A 14,648-nucleotide genomic window follows, 5' to 3' on the forward strand; every position below is an offset into this window, starting at 1 on the left:
CTGCAGCTCCTCCAGGCCCTGCAAGGCCACCCTGAGCTCAGCCCAAAGCTCCTCCTGTGCAGGTGAGCGATGCCAGCTGTGCCAGCCTTTCCTCCCAGCAGAGCTGCTCCATCCTCTGCTCACCATTTCAAGTTGCTATCCATGCTACAACAATTATGAGTTGGTATGTGCTTTTAAACTTACCTTTTACTTTGGGAGTTTCTATTCAGCAAAGTAAAATAGCTTTACTTCTAGTTCTCCAGCTCCTCTGCCGTGTTCATGTGTGATCACTGCCCTAAATCCTTTCCTGTCACATATTCTGACTTATAGCCCAAAAACTTCGGCATTTGATGCTTCCTGCGGGTACCACCTGCAAATCTAATTTCAGGCTTGTGGTGAGCAAAGGACTGCTCATGTTCATTCAAGGATTTCACTTTAGTGCTCGACAGGCTACATCCATGCAATTGTTTGCTTAAACTCTGGGTTTGACTGACCTTTTTCAGCCTGTGGATGGTCTGGAGAGTGTTGAAGAGATAACTCAGTGACACAGAAAGCAAACTGTAGGAGTGCAGTCTGATGTCTAATAAAACTGACAAACTAGGCAAAAAGTGGATGCTCTTCCTCAGCTCATTATTTTAAAAAAGGAATAGATGACCTTAATCTTTCCTCTGTCTAGAAGAAAAATGTGTTCTTATAGTTAGTTATGTTAACTACTTGCCAGAGTAACTTTGTACCACCCAAAGACCTTGTAAACCTTTCCTAAACTGAGCTATTGAAATGCACTTTTAGATAGACTTCCTGAAATGGATTTGTATTTGTACTGCTGATGCATTCAAGAGAAGTTATTGAGTCCTTCAGTGCCTCTTTACCCATTCACTCAAACCGTGCCATAGAAAGGCTTTTCCGGGGCTAATGCTGTATTTTCTGTGAATATATTTTTATAAACTCATTAAAATTACTTTTTATGTGAGTGCTCCTCTTTGGGGATGAGATTTTAAAAGGTCTTCTGCTTGAGAACAGCAGGGAGAAAAATAAAAACCATTTAACAGTGCACCAGCTTTGGCTCTTTTCTGTACAATAAAGCATTACAGAAATGAGGAAAACTTGTACCAAACCAGGTGCTTCAGAATGTGAGATGGGGTTCTGTATGTGACAAAAATGTGGGGAAACTTACTGTTGTTGCTGTGCTGCTGCAGCATTAAGGATCTAATTTTAATTGAATTTCCATGTAATGATGACTTCAACAGTAATTTACTAACTTTAATTAAAATACTTTCCAGCTAATCTTTGGACATTATCCCTTTAATTATAAAAGGCATCTGTAATATTAATAGCCTTGGAGAGTGCCTTATTTGCTTTAAAATGTAGGTGCATGTACAATTAAACTTTTGCCATGTTTCACTGTGTTCTGGGCAGGATCAGTGACCATTATGCATTACAAGGTTTACAGAGCTGTGATAATGAAGCAAATTTGTGCTGAAAACCTGTACTTCAACGGAGTATTAAAGCTCATTAATTTCATTAGCTGAATGTATCTTTTTCGACATAATTTTAAAGAAATCTTGCAACCCATGTGAGAATACTCTGGCACTGCAGAATGGACCAATTTGTTTAATAGCTCTGACTTCATGGCAAATAAACATTTTCACATGATTAGTCTAATAGTGTGCTAAGACAGGGTTTTCTTTCAAAGTTTGGCATTTTCTCTTTTGCATATTTCTTAACTGCATTCAGCAGTGGCAAGTTATATTCTACATCATTAGAAACCAGTAGAATCTCAAGAAATGCTATTGCTTGGTACAAAACAAATGAAGCTCAGAGTTGCACAGAGCAGGCTGGAGCAAAGCTGTAATTTGGGATGGTAGGACAAATCAAACTGGTGGTTGAGGAGCCTGGAGCTGGCTGCTTTCAGCTCAGTTCTTGTGCTACTCTTGCAGCTCTTTCAGGCTTCAGTTGTTGCATTTACCATGGATATGAATTGGAAAATTTCAGTCTTGTGGAACTGCTGTTCTAGTCCAATGTCTTTCTTCTGACCTCTTGTGTTTCCTGAAGTAAGAGAAGACCACAGCTCTTTACACAACCTTTCCTGTCAGAAGCAAAAGTTGCTTTGTGTTTTTGAGGGTGCTGTCCTCTGTGCTATGGGGGTGGCTCTGTCCAGCAGCCACAGTGGGGGATAGCAGAGCTGACTCCTCTTGAAGGCTGTCTCCAGATTTATGTGGGTGCCTGTTAGGCTTTGGTTTATCTTCTCAAGAGTTTTGTATCAGCAATGAAAGATGGTTCTCTAAAGGATGAGGTTGTGGCATCTGCTCTGGAAGGAGGAGCAGCCCAGGCTCCAATACTGTGTCTAGCATCCCACTGAAGGTGCTGGTATTGTCAGGAAGCTGATAAAAGCTATCAGAATTTAACCTGAGTCAGTCTCCCAGAGATTGTACAGCCTCAGCCACTTAAGCAGTTCTGTTGCTTTACTGTTATTCCAAGAAATACTTGTTTTACTAAAATAACATTCTATTGGTGACATTAAGTGCTGCAATTAAGGACTGAAAGTGTCTAAATATCATTTCTTTGATAATGCACTATTACATAAATATTTTCCCTTCTTTTTCTCTTTAATGTGAGTGAGATCTAAGTGTTTGGTTCTCTAAATTTAAAAAAAATCTCTATAACCCAGCTGTGTAGCTAAAAGTACTTATTAGAAATTGTTGCCTTCATATCTTCCACATGTTAATGTTTATTTACATTAAGAGCTAAAACCAAAGAAACCCTTCCTGTTAAAGTCATGACAGATTACTCTGAAAGAGATTAATCTTGCAGTGCCAATATGGTCCAAACAAGGGTTAGGTTTGCTGTGAGCTGAAGAACTCTATCCACTCAGTTACTAAAAATGTACTCCCCACAAATAAACACAACACTTTACTTTTAGACAAGTCCCATATTTGTTCTGTATGTAAGGAAGCAATTTAAGTAACAACTTGATCATTATAATGATCATAATTCATCCTAAGATTGGTTTAGCTAATATTAACTCTAAGCCTCCTTCCGTAGCTGTTGTTCATCTGGAGTAAGACCCTTCTGTACTGTCTGAATTCTGGTTCAGTTTCTGCCAGATCATTCTCCCAGCTGGTTCTGAGGTTTGGTACTGTGCATTGCCAGAGATGTCCCTTTCTTATCTGCAAAGTCGCTATTCTTGCTCAATAGGCAGAAGACAAAACAAAAAATTCAGTCGAGCTTAAAAGTTTCAACTGTTTCTAAAACAAGGTAAAAGTTCAGTTTGCAATTATGAAAAATAAGTTAAAACATGATCCCATATTTAATCCTATCAAATAATGGCAGTATATTTTTTCATTAAAATTATAGAACTGTTATTGCTTTTATCTCAAGAGGGCAACTGAAGGAGTTAAGATAAGGAAAATGCAGCCCCTATTATTTTCCTTAGCATTATATTCAAATTCTCTGCATTCGTTCCACACACAGAGCAGAGCACCAGTTACAGAAAGGACAAACATCTTGGCACAAGGTGTAAGGAGCAGCCAAAACTGAGATGAGTGAGGAAAGCCTTCATCAAGAGTGACACTGGCAACTCCTGGTGCTCACCCAGAAAACTATTCTGACATTTTGGTTCTTTCCTTAATCGGTATCTTGAGGCCCCTAAGGGTTTTGTGTAAATCTTGTATCCTGGCTGAGAAGGGTTTGCATTCCAATACCTTTTCCCTGAACTGCATTGTTTACCTGTTTTTGTTGAATTGTAGGTGTGGTTGGGTTTTTTCCCTTCTTTTCCAGATTTGTCTGCTGTAAACTACAATACAGCATTTCCCCTGATTTACACAGCCAGGAGAAATCCTCAACCAGAAAGCAATTGTTGTTAATTAGTATCACACTGCCTTAAAGAAGAGTTGTTGAGTCTTTTAATTTTGCATAGTTGATTTTATTTCAATGTCCCTGCAGACTGCTGTCTCCATGAAGTTTAATGATGTTAATGATAGTAAAGTCATTTGCAATTACTGTGATACAGCTTTGGTTAAGACAAGCTAAAAGGAGAATTGAGCTAGAAACTGGTGATCCTCTCCTTATTCAGTAGTTGCTTTTATTAGCTAACATAGTGCAAGGTGTCTATGAATGACTTGGGGTAGTAAGTTTGGATATTTACCTAAAATTAATCAATCACTTGACCTTTCTGACACAGACAATATTTCACAGTGGTAAAACTGTGGGCCAGGCTCTCTGCTTCACTTAAATTGATTTGACCTCACTGGAGTCTATTAGTTCTGCTGCTTCAAAGTGACATCAAGTCTCATTATCTTCCATGGAAATATTCAGCCATGTCCTGATCTGTTTTGAATAGAAACCCACTTGGCACAAGAAAGATCTTGTCCCACCCTCTCTCTCATGCTTCATAATTTTGTTTTTGAAGATCTTAACACTGCTTCTATTGCTGTATTCCAAAATTTTTGTTATGAATAGTCTATGCTTTGAAGGGGGCAGAGGTGAAAATACAAGGCAGCATATGTTATATTTGCATTCTTTTTAATGTTCAGACTTCTTTTGACTACAAAATGAAATGACAGGGTTTCCACACACTGTGGCTATTTGTAGAAGTAATGTTGACTACAGTTTACTGTGAAAGAAAACCAGAGAGAAACAGCTCTCTGGAGTTGTTGAAGACAAAAATAGAAGTTTTTTTTCAATCTAACTGCAAAGTCTTGCTGATGTCCTTACCCATGATTATACTGTTTCTTCTACAATGCTGATATTAAACTTGGGGTTGTGTGGTATCTTGCTAACTTCTAATTGCTCTGTCTTTAATGGAGTGTTACTTATTAGGTCTTGCTCTTGATCTTTTCAAAATTATCTGTTTAAACCATCTCAAATGCAGTTATTTTCAAGACTGAAATAGAAGAGGACAGACTTATCCTATTAGTGCTTAACTCTTGCCCACTACCTCCAGTTGGTGACACGGCTGATTAAACATCATGCATTATCTAGTGGAAATGACTCCTCACTCTCTCTGAATGTCTTGTTCTCTGTCACCACCTCCAACATGCTGATACTCAGCATTGTGAGGCTGCTTTTTTTCTGCCTTTTTTTTTTTTTTAAGCCATAGTGTAACCTGAGATAACAGGGAGCCCTTTTGTGTAAAAAGGCTCACGCCTCTAAGAATTAAGAAATTCTGACTGTTCTGATATAGAACTCTGTTCCGTGATAGTCATCTTGCCTTTAGGATTTCCAGAGGTTTTGGTTTTATGAAAATCAATCATGTAGTAGACATTTTTATGTCAATCTTAGCTGAATGGACATTAGTTGCTTAAAAAAAACATAGAATCATGGAATCATAGGAGGATTTGGAAGGATCCTTAAAATCATCAAGTTTCATTCCCCTGCCATAGGCAGGGACACCTTCCACTATCCTAGGCTTCTCCAAGCCCCATCTAACCTGGCCTTGGACATTTCCAGGGATGGAGTAACTACAGAGCACTTCCTATGAATTTGGTGTAATCTGGCCTGGAGCAAGGGATTCATAAAACGCCCATTCATTTAACAGTTGACTGAATAAAGTATGGAATTAATTTTTTTTTTTTTTTCAGCCTGCATATATCTTCATTTGAAAATCTTTCTGGTTCTTGCAGCCTTGGCAAGATGAAAAGCACTGCCTCATATCTATTAAAAAAACAAAAATGGGACATTTGCTTTTGACTTCCAATGTTACAGAGTTTTGAACAAACTGCATTGATATCTTCCTAATTTATAAACATTATACACCACATATTTTTTAATTACCCTGGGTTTTGATAAGCAATCCTGCAGTGGCTTTTAATAAAAACAAAGAAGCTTTTGTCACTGAGGGCCACTTTGATAATCCACAGCCATCAGATGGGATCAGCTGGACAATACACCCCTGCTGTGTTCTGCTGCAGGTGTATGTGGGATGGAGGCCTAAAGCAAAGAAAACAAATGCTGGATACTCAAGGAACAGGTCATAGCATGGGAAGTGAGAAGGGGACACTGGACACTTAAAATTAGGTGGGCTTTTAGGAGAAATAAACTCAAAAGCTGAAGGCCCCCTTCACACAAGCAATGTGAAGAGGTTTCAGGATTATTCCAAGACAAATATCTCTTGAATATCCTGTAACAATTCTATATGATGCTTTTCATTTGAATTAGTTTCCCGATCCAACCACTTTTTCCTTCCAAAGGTCCAGCAAGGCATCTAAAATCATTTGCAGTCAACTATTCTGAGTTGTATAAATATTTGATGACATAAACTCCTGTGGGCGCTGCAATAATTATACAAATTGTAATGCTAATCCGTGGTATCAATAATGCCTTTGGAGAAAATAGCATTATATACTTCAGTCCCAGAGAATAATAACAATATTAACGCAGCGCTGACACTTGGCAGCACTGCCTCTCCAGCCTGTGTTCACTTGGCAATTGGAATTGCAAAGAAGCAGGGAAAGCAGACATTTCTGGCTGCAGTTCTGCTTCCAGAGTGGCAGAAAGAATTTGGCGTTTAATGATATGCAAAGTGTTGTTCCTGTTTTATTGTAGTATACTATACATGCCTTGGAGCATGACTTAGAGTAATTTAACAACTGGAATAACAGGCATTTGGGAAGAAACTAATTTCATAGGAAGGCAGATCACAGACACTAGGCTTGTTCATAAAAATGTTGCCTTGTCATGCTTTGTGACATTGCACCTCAAGCTAGCAAGAGGATGTGGGGGGCAGCATCCCTCAGTTCAGACTGGATGAGAAAACATCATTACTAGTGGATGTAAACATGGCCCCTAACTTTTACAGGCCCACATCAAAGATCAAAAGGTTGCATTTTTTCTTCATTTTTCTCTGGCTGTCAGTCTGGACTCCTGCACAGGTTTTCCTGTGGCTGCCCCATCCCTGGGAGTGTGTGAGGCCAGGCTAGATGGGCTCTGAGTAACGTGAGACAGTGGAAGGTGTCCCTGCACATGGTAGGGGTGGAAGGGGGTGGGCTTTAAGGAGGTCACTTCCAGCCCAAACCCTTCTGTGAGATTCCAGGGTGGCTGAGGCTGGAAGGGCCCCGGGGCTGCTCTGGTGCCACCTCCCTGCTCCAGCAGGGCCATCCCAGAGCACAGGGCCCAGCAGTGTCCGTGTGGCTCTGCAATGTCCCCAGGAGGAGACTCCACAGCCTCTCTGCTCCATCTGCTCAGGGCTGGCACTGCCCAGGGCAGGAGTTCTGCCTCCTGGGCAGGGGCAGCTCCTGGGCTCAGCCTGCCCGGGGCTCTGGGGCCATGGCTGGGGCTGGAGCAGAGCCTGGGCTGCTCTGCCCTCCCTGCAGGATGGATGCTGCCAGGTGAATCCCATCTGGCCTTGTGGGTGTCTAACTGGTCATTAACCATTGTCCCCTGGGTTATGGGGCCTGCAAAAAGACGATTTTTAATGTCCTTTCCAATGCAGTGTTGGTGATTCCATGGGGGGTTCACTCAGTCACCAAGTTCCAGCTCTGGGATCTGGGTGTCCTGAGCTTTGGTGTTAAAGAGTGAGGCAAACAAGGCATGAAGGAGCTCAGCCTTTCCCTCATCCCATGACATTCCCCTGCCCTCTGCATCCAGCAAAGGATGGAGTCTTCCTTTTGTTGCCAATGCATTTTTACAATGTTCATTGTCTTTACCTACAGTGGCCAAATTAAGTTCCAGTTTGGCTTTGGCCCTTTCAGTTTTTTTCCCTCCATAACCTCTCAACATTTTTTAATCCCTCCAAGGTACTTGATACTCCTCCAAAGATTATAGACTCCCATTTCATTCCCTGAGTTCCAGCCTGAGTTGTCTATTTAAGGAGTTTCCAGGCCTGCAATTACAGTCTTTTTCCTTGACAAAATATGTATTATGGAGCTCTAAATGATTATATAAAATACCATTCTGTGAGATGGTTATGTATCCTTATTTAATGAATAGGATAATCATATAATATAGGGGGAAAATAATTTGGAAAAATCAATATAAGCAGCCTTCAATCATTGGACTTTATAATGTCTTGACATGACTATCTTGCTTTAAAAAAACCCACATATTTCCTAAATCAAATAAGAAATCAAGACTGAAAGTGATATATTCTTGTTACTATGAAGACTTCAGGGTGTCTGACGAGGCAATAGAAAAAATGCAATAGGAGATGGGTGTTCTATCCTGACTTTTGTTACAGTTGCCATTGTTGGTGAATATTAATTCAGTTCTATGTGACATGTCTCCTGAAACATTAGAATTCAATGATATAATGAAATTCAGAATAGAACATGCCAATGTTCATCTGAGACCTGTTTATCATATTCCAGTCAGTGGAATAAAAGAGATCACTTAGGAAATGTTTTAGGTGAAGTTATAAAACAGTTTTCTATATGTTCATGCTAAAAGTTGGGTTCAATTTCAGCTGTAGTGGCCTACAAATTGGGTATTTTAGAGGCTTTTTTCCACTTTAGTTCTTAAAAATTATTGTGTATTACCAAGTGATCCTTTTTGCTGCATTTTTAGCAACTAATCTCTGATCAAAGAAATATAAAACCCTAAACATCAAAAGTGCTTCTTAAGGGTTTACAAATCTCTGCATTCTTCTATATCACAGAATGTGCTGGCTAGTTTGGAGTATGCTGCATATTATTTTGGGAGTGGAAGCCTTCAATCACTTAAAGAATAAGAGATTTTTATAATGGGAATTTTTATTAGTCTGTATTATATTAGCTTTTCTGTTTTTTCATCAGAGCCATCTGGAAGGTAGATGGCAATAAAGACATTGAGTATAATTATAGCAATTCAGACCCAAAAAAAGAAAAAAAAAAGTTAAAAATTCTAGTATGCTAGAAAAAAATTCTAGGAACTTTCAGTTTCTGAAAAAGAAAAACAGCACAGTTGACTGAAAGAATAACAAATGGAGCAGAGAAGTCAGAGAAACATCAGTGCTGAATGCTGGGCATCTCCCTGGACCTGGCAGTAACTGAACATATTTTCTACTGAACATCTTTTATATTCCTTAGTGTTCCTCTCTTCAGGAATTTTACCACACTTAGAAAATTGGAACATCCCCAAATAATGGAGCATTTATCAAAGCTGTAGGTGAAGGAGCATGGTAGCAGTGTGGGGATGTGTGTTTGTAGGTGTGGCTTGATGGGAAAGCCCAGGATCATCAGTGTCGGAACTCAAAATGTCCCTCAGACATTTTTGGATGTTCCGGGCCCCGGTCAGAAGCATTTGAGACCCTGGCAGGCAGCTGGAAACAGCTGTGATTTTGGATTTGAACCATGGAATGATTTACCAACCTTGCAGGAAGAACAAGAAGTCACAAAAGTTTAGATATGAGAGTAGAAGTAACCACAAAGTAAAAGGAAGAATTTTTGAGTGCTGTACAGGGGGATTTTGGTTTTGTACATGGGGGTCAGAAGTTCTAAGATGGAGGGATTTGGGCCTGTCCTGTCCTCCCTCTCTCTTCTTCCTTACCTCTGTGTTCTTGGTGATGTTGGCACTCACAGATTGATTTAGAGTAGAAAAGCACCATTTAATATAGGTAATAGGCATTGGGAAAAACTGTAAACATGTAACACGTAATGTACCATATAAAAGACAGCAGCAGCCCTGGGCGGGGAGAGAAGAAGCAGTCGGGAGTCAGAGAGGATGTCAGGGTGTGTGTGTGCCTCTGCCTGAGCTGTGAGCAAACCACAGCAGCCCCAGAAGAAAATCTTTTAGATAACTTGCAATAAACAACCATGAGACCAAACAACAGAGACTGCTGAGCCTTTCTTTGGAAACACAGGTTGGAAGAGAGACTTTTCCACCACACAGAGCCACCCCTGACCTAGGGTGGGCCTCGGCACTCAGGAGTGGTGGTGCCCTACCAATGAGGAAATGAAGTGTTTGTCAGGACAAAGCCTGGCTAAATCATGGAATTGTGGAATCTCAGAATGGTTTGGTTGAAAGGGACCTTAAAAATCATCCAGGTGCACCCGTGCCATGGCAGGGACACCTCCCACTGTCCCAGGCTGCTCCAGCCCCAGTGTCCAACCTGGCCTTGGGCACTGCCAGGGATCCAGGGGCAGCCACAGCTGCTCTGGGCACCTGTGCCAGGGCCTGCCCACCCTGCCAGGGAACAATTCACACAGAATTCACAGATTCACAGAATCACAACATTGGAAGAGACCTTCAAGACCATCAAGTCCAACCCAGCCCCAACACCTCAACTAAACCCTGGCACCCAGTGCCACATCTGGTCTTTGTTTAAACATATCCAGGGATGGTGACTCCACCACCTCCCTGGGCAGGCCATTCCAGAACTTCATCACCCTTTCTGTAAAAAACTTTTTCCTAATATCCAACCTATATTTCCCTTGGTGCAGCTTGAGGCTGTGTCCTCTGGTTCTGTCAGTGCTGCCTGGAGAAAGAGCCCAACCCCACCTGAGCACAGCCACCTTTCAGGAGCTGTAGAGAGTGACAAGGAAGTTGTAAAGCATGATAAGGATTCCAGTTCCTTCCCAATATCCCATCTAACCCTGCCCTCTGGCAGTGGGAAGCCATTCCCCATTGTCCTGGCACTCCATTCCTTGCAAATAACTTCTGTCCATCTTTCCCGTAGCTCCTTCAGGTAAATCCTGGGGTCATCTGTTTGTTGTACATGTGCTGCCTTCACTGTTAGAATCTCAAACAGGTCTCAAAAGAGTTTTCAGTCAGCTCTGCTTTCTGAGGTTTTTCAGTGAAAATCCCCTAAAATCCTACGTTTGCTGCCAAACTCATGGTATTGTGATGATTTCTTGTGTACTGGCCATGACACTGCATCTCTGAAAGCATATCTAATCAAAAAGCTACCATGCATGGAAGAGAAAAGAGCACCTATTTCAGTGGCCAGGTGAGATCTCAAAGTCTGACCCTCTGATCTCCTCTCCCTTTTGACAAAGTTCAGATGTGGTCTCTGCACTGATTCCTTTGACTTTTCTGCTCTTTTTCTGCTCTTTCCTTGCTTGCTTCCCACTGGACACAATCTAGCATGTCCTCTGCTCCTGTTATTAATTAATCACTGCTGGTCCTTTCAGATTGTGTAAAATCATAGAATATCATGAGTTGGAAGGGACCCACAAGGATAATCTAATACAAATCCTGGTCCTGCACAGAACACCTCTTTATTCTTCCTTTCTCATCTAATCTACAGAATTTCCGCTTTTTTGTCCCTTTCCCCCCCCTTTCTGCTAGAGATTCATCTTAGTATTGTGATTTTGAGTTTTGAATTTACTCTGTATTTGCCAATTTTAACTTTTGGATGTTTTTCTTTTTTCCCCCTGCTCTCCTGCCATGGTGACACAAGCATAGGGAAGAGTGAGCTGCACCCCTGGGGGTTTGCAGAGCTTTGGTGTTTCCTGTGTGTAGGTGGTGGGACAGCTGTGTTTTTTCCACTTGCAGTAACATTTCATTCAGGAGAAATATGGTTTAAACCAAATTGTGACAGGGCATCACTTCACACTCATGGAAGAATAAAGGAGATAGTCTGGGGAGAGGATTTGCTGCCAAACCCTTCTGAGGAGGGTTTGTGACCCTTCTGAGGTGGTCTGTGACCTCCTGCCATCAGCTCCCGTGAAGCACAAGGGTCCCACATTGTGTTTCTGAACACACAGAACGTGGGGTGGCCCATATGTAACAGGTACAGATTTTTAGGAGGTCTGTAGTTTCCCCATAATTATTCAAGGTCATGGCATGGAATTCTGCATAAAGTAACTACATGGCTTTTCCCTTCCTGCTGCTCCTGTCCTGGCAAGTGATGTTAAACTCCTTATTGATCTGTGTGGGAGCTCAGCTGGACTAGCTCCAAAATGCTTTTGAAAGTCCTACTGGTTCTCCCCACACTTTGATTTATCCAGTCTATTCTAAAGGGCAATTTCAATCCCTAATGGAAGCCATCGGTATTTTCAAATGAGGCACCTTTTAAAATGTGGAAATAGCTTGGAGAATAATTCCTGGTAAAGTAAATGTTGAGTGTTAGCTTTTTGTTGTTGCTGTGCAGAAAAATACAGTTTTGCTTGGGGTCGATAAGAGATTGAAAAGTGTGGGTAATAATAAAAGCTGAAGTGGGAGTTACTTTAATAATGGGATGTCATGTGTAAGCCTATAAAATAAACAGTAATTATCACATTTGAGAAGCGACTCTGTTAGAATTCACATTGCTCTTGACAGCTTCATCTGCACATCAAGCCTTTCTGGAATATGCACTTTCTTGTTCCTAATGAGCAAACAAATGAAACAGGAATTCTTACCCTGATAGAAGGTGTTGATTTCAACAAAACCTAAACAAAAAACTAGATAAAAGAGAGCCAGAGCAGCAGACTGGAGGATTAGTTCTTGCTACACATTTTGCTTTTACAGAGCAAGATAAAAAACAGAGCTATAGTTTTATTATTTATGATTTTCCTCCATCTTTTATATGACACATGTTGAAGGGAGTGGGCTTTATGTATTGCAGCAGAAAATCAGATGTTTAAAGAACAGCAGTGGATTCAGAATAAACTCTGTAGATTTTGCAAAGACACAGTAACATCTCTTGATTGTGAATCATAAACTTGGGTGCCATAGACAGGTAAAAGAATTATAAAAGAAAGTTAAATTTATTATTTTAGTTCCCCTCTGTCTTTTCCTTGTCCTTCATCTGTACTTGTCTTTTAGTCTGCTGTAAATGTAATCTGTCTCCTGAGAACAGCTGCAGCTCTGTGTCTTTCTTCTCACCCTTTGTCCTCTTCCTACAATGTTCTTCATGCTTTTGGTCAGAATCCTTAGATTTTTTTGGTCCTCTTGTCATCTTCATTTTCAGAGTGGTGATGCTTTTTCTTTTTTTGTTGGACTCTTCTATATCCTCATCCAGCACGAGGTTGTACTTGGTATCTTGCTTTGGTTTTACTTTCTTTTCAGAGTAAATTTCAAAGGTTTGTCACGTTCCTTCTCATAGTTCTTGAAATCTTCCTTGGTAGATTCCCTTCCATCCACCTTTTCCCTTCCATTTGATCTTTGCAACAGACTGGCTAAAATCCACATGTATCTGTCTGTCCCCTGCCAGCACATTGTCCATTTTAAGGTAGGCTTTCTCACAGTCTTCCTCCTTTTCAAACTCAATGACAACATAACAAAGAGATTCACCAGTCTTCCAGTCTCGGATCACTTCACAACTTTTAATGGGACCAAATAGAAGCTAGGGACTTCTTATAATATGAGGAGAGCTGGACTGGACAAACGCAGATCAAGCTAATATGGTTAAAGCTATGTTCTCCATTTATTGTCTAAAAGATGGCAGTCTATATACACTTCAATATAATTTACAGATTATGAACACACTATCATTGGTCAGCAAACATTGTTTACTTTTGCCTTAAGGTGGTTAGAGCTTCACGCTGTAGACTTACACTAATTCACACCCAGAAAGCTTATTTACACCGTGTTTACCTTAAAGCAATTTCTAACTGTACAACAACTAGTTTCTTACTACGCAAAAGGCTTCACAGGCCCCATCAAGGCCGCTTATCTGAGGCCCAGACGGAGGGTAGCTCAAATCCTTCACTCTAAATATAAATCATGTCCTGTCTCTCTCAGAAATTTTACAACACCAAATCATGAAAATATTATCTCCAGGTCTTCACCTGTGGTCACAGGATTCAGCTTACAAACAAACAGCACATTTTCTGGTGGCTTGATGTCTGCATCTGGCAAGTCTCCCATTCTTAGAAGAATGACACAAGTTTTTGCTTCTTCTTCTGCCTGAACTTCTTCTATTTCATCTGCAGACCTTCCTGTCAGGTCATCAATTTCTTCATCTGCTCCTGTTCTGCCACTGTCGAGCTGTTCCTTTGTAGGATCTGGTGAGCGATCAGGAACACACAAGCCAGGTGGATCATCAAAAGAATCATCTAAAATTACTGTATGATTTATATGGATACTTTGATATGGGATAAAATCTTTATCTACAAAGATTTCATTAATTGTCTTCAGTACATCCATGCCTTCTGTCGCTTCTCCAAGTACTGTATGTACACCATCAAGGTAATCAGGTTTTCCCCTGTGGTAAAAAGGAACTGTCATCCATGCTGATCACTTCCATTGTTAACCATTGACACAGTTTCCTTCTTCTTGTCCTTGATTCTGGGCACCTTTCCTGCCTCAAAAAATCTGGCTTGATCACCATACAGTGGACAAAATATGGATTCCCCTCCACAGCCAGCTTTCATGGGATCACCAGTTTGTATAATAAAATCCTGCTGTACATTATAAATAAGAGAATAGTTGCAGTGCTTGACTTGGCAGAGGTTCAGGAAATTCAGACAAGTGCCCAGGGGTGTTCCTCCATGTACAGGTTGTCCTCTGTGGTCTCCAGCAGCACCACCATGGCTGCATGCACCCAGCCTGCAGCTCGCCCCTTCTCCCAAGATTATTTAATTATTAGCAATTTTGAGTTCTTAAATAAGTCCTATAACCTTGAATTTTATTTGCATCAGTTCTTTAAATTTTAGAAATAATTAGCTCATGAGAAAAAATATTACTGCTCAAGCGGACAAAGTTGTTTTAATCATGCACCAGTTTTATTGCCACAACTCTAGAAATGTATATATCTAAAAGTGTTTGCAGTGAGTAGTCTTTAATCTCTTGTTATACCTGAATCTACATTATATAAACTTATAATGGATTTG

The 14,648-nt window shown here is 40.7% G+C and overlaps 1 pseudogene; it reads right to left on the bottom strand.

Annotated features, from left to right (window-relative positions):
• Positions 1–12,353: 12,353 nt before the first annotated feature.
• On the bottom strand, positions 12,354–14,347 carry LOC100224358 (peptidyl-prolyl cis-trans isomerase-like 4; annotated as a pseudogene).
• Between the last annotated feature and the right edge of the window lie 301 nt (positions 14,348–14,648).

This window comes from Taeniopygia guttata, chromosome 11 (genome assembly GCF_048771995.1).
Source record: "Taeniopygia guttata chromosome 11, bTaeGut7.mat, whole genome shotgun sequence".
NCBI lineage: Eukaryota > Metazoa > Chordata > Aves > Passeriformes > Estrildidae > Taeniopygia > Taeniopygia guttata.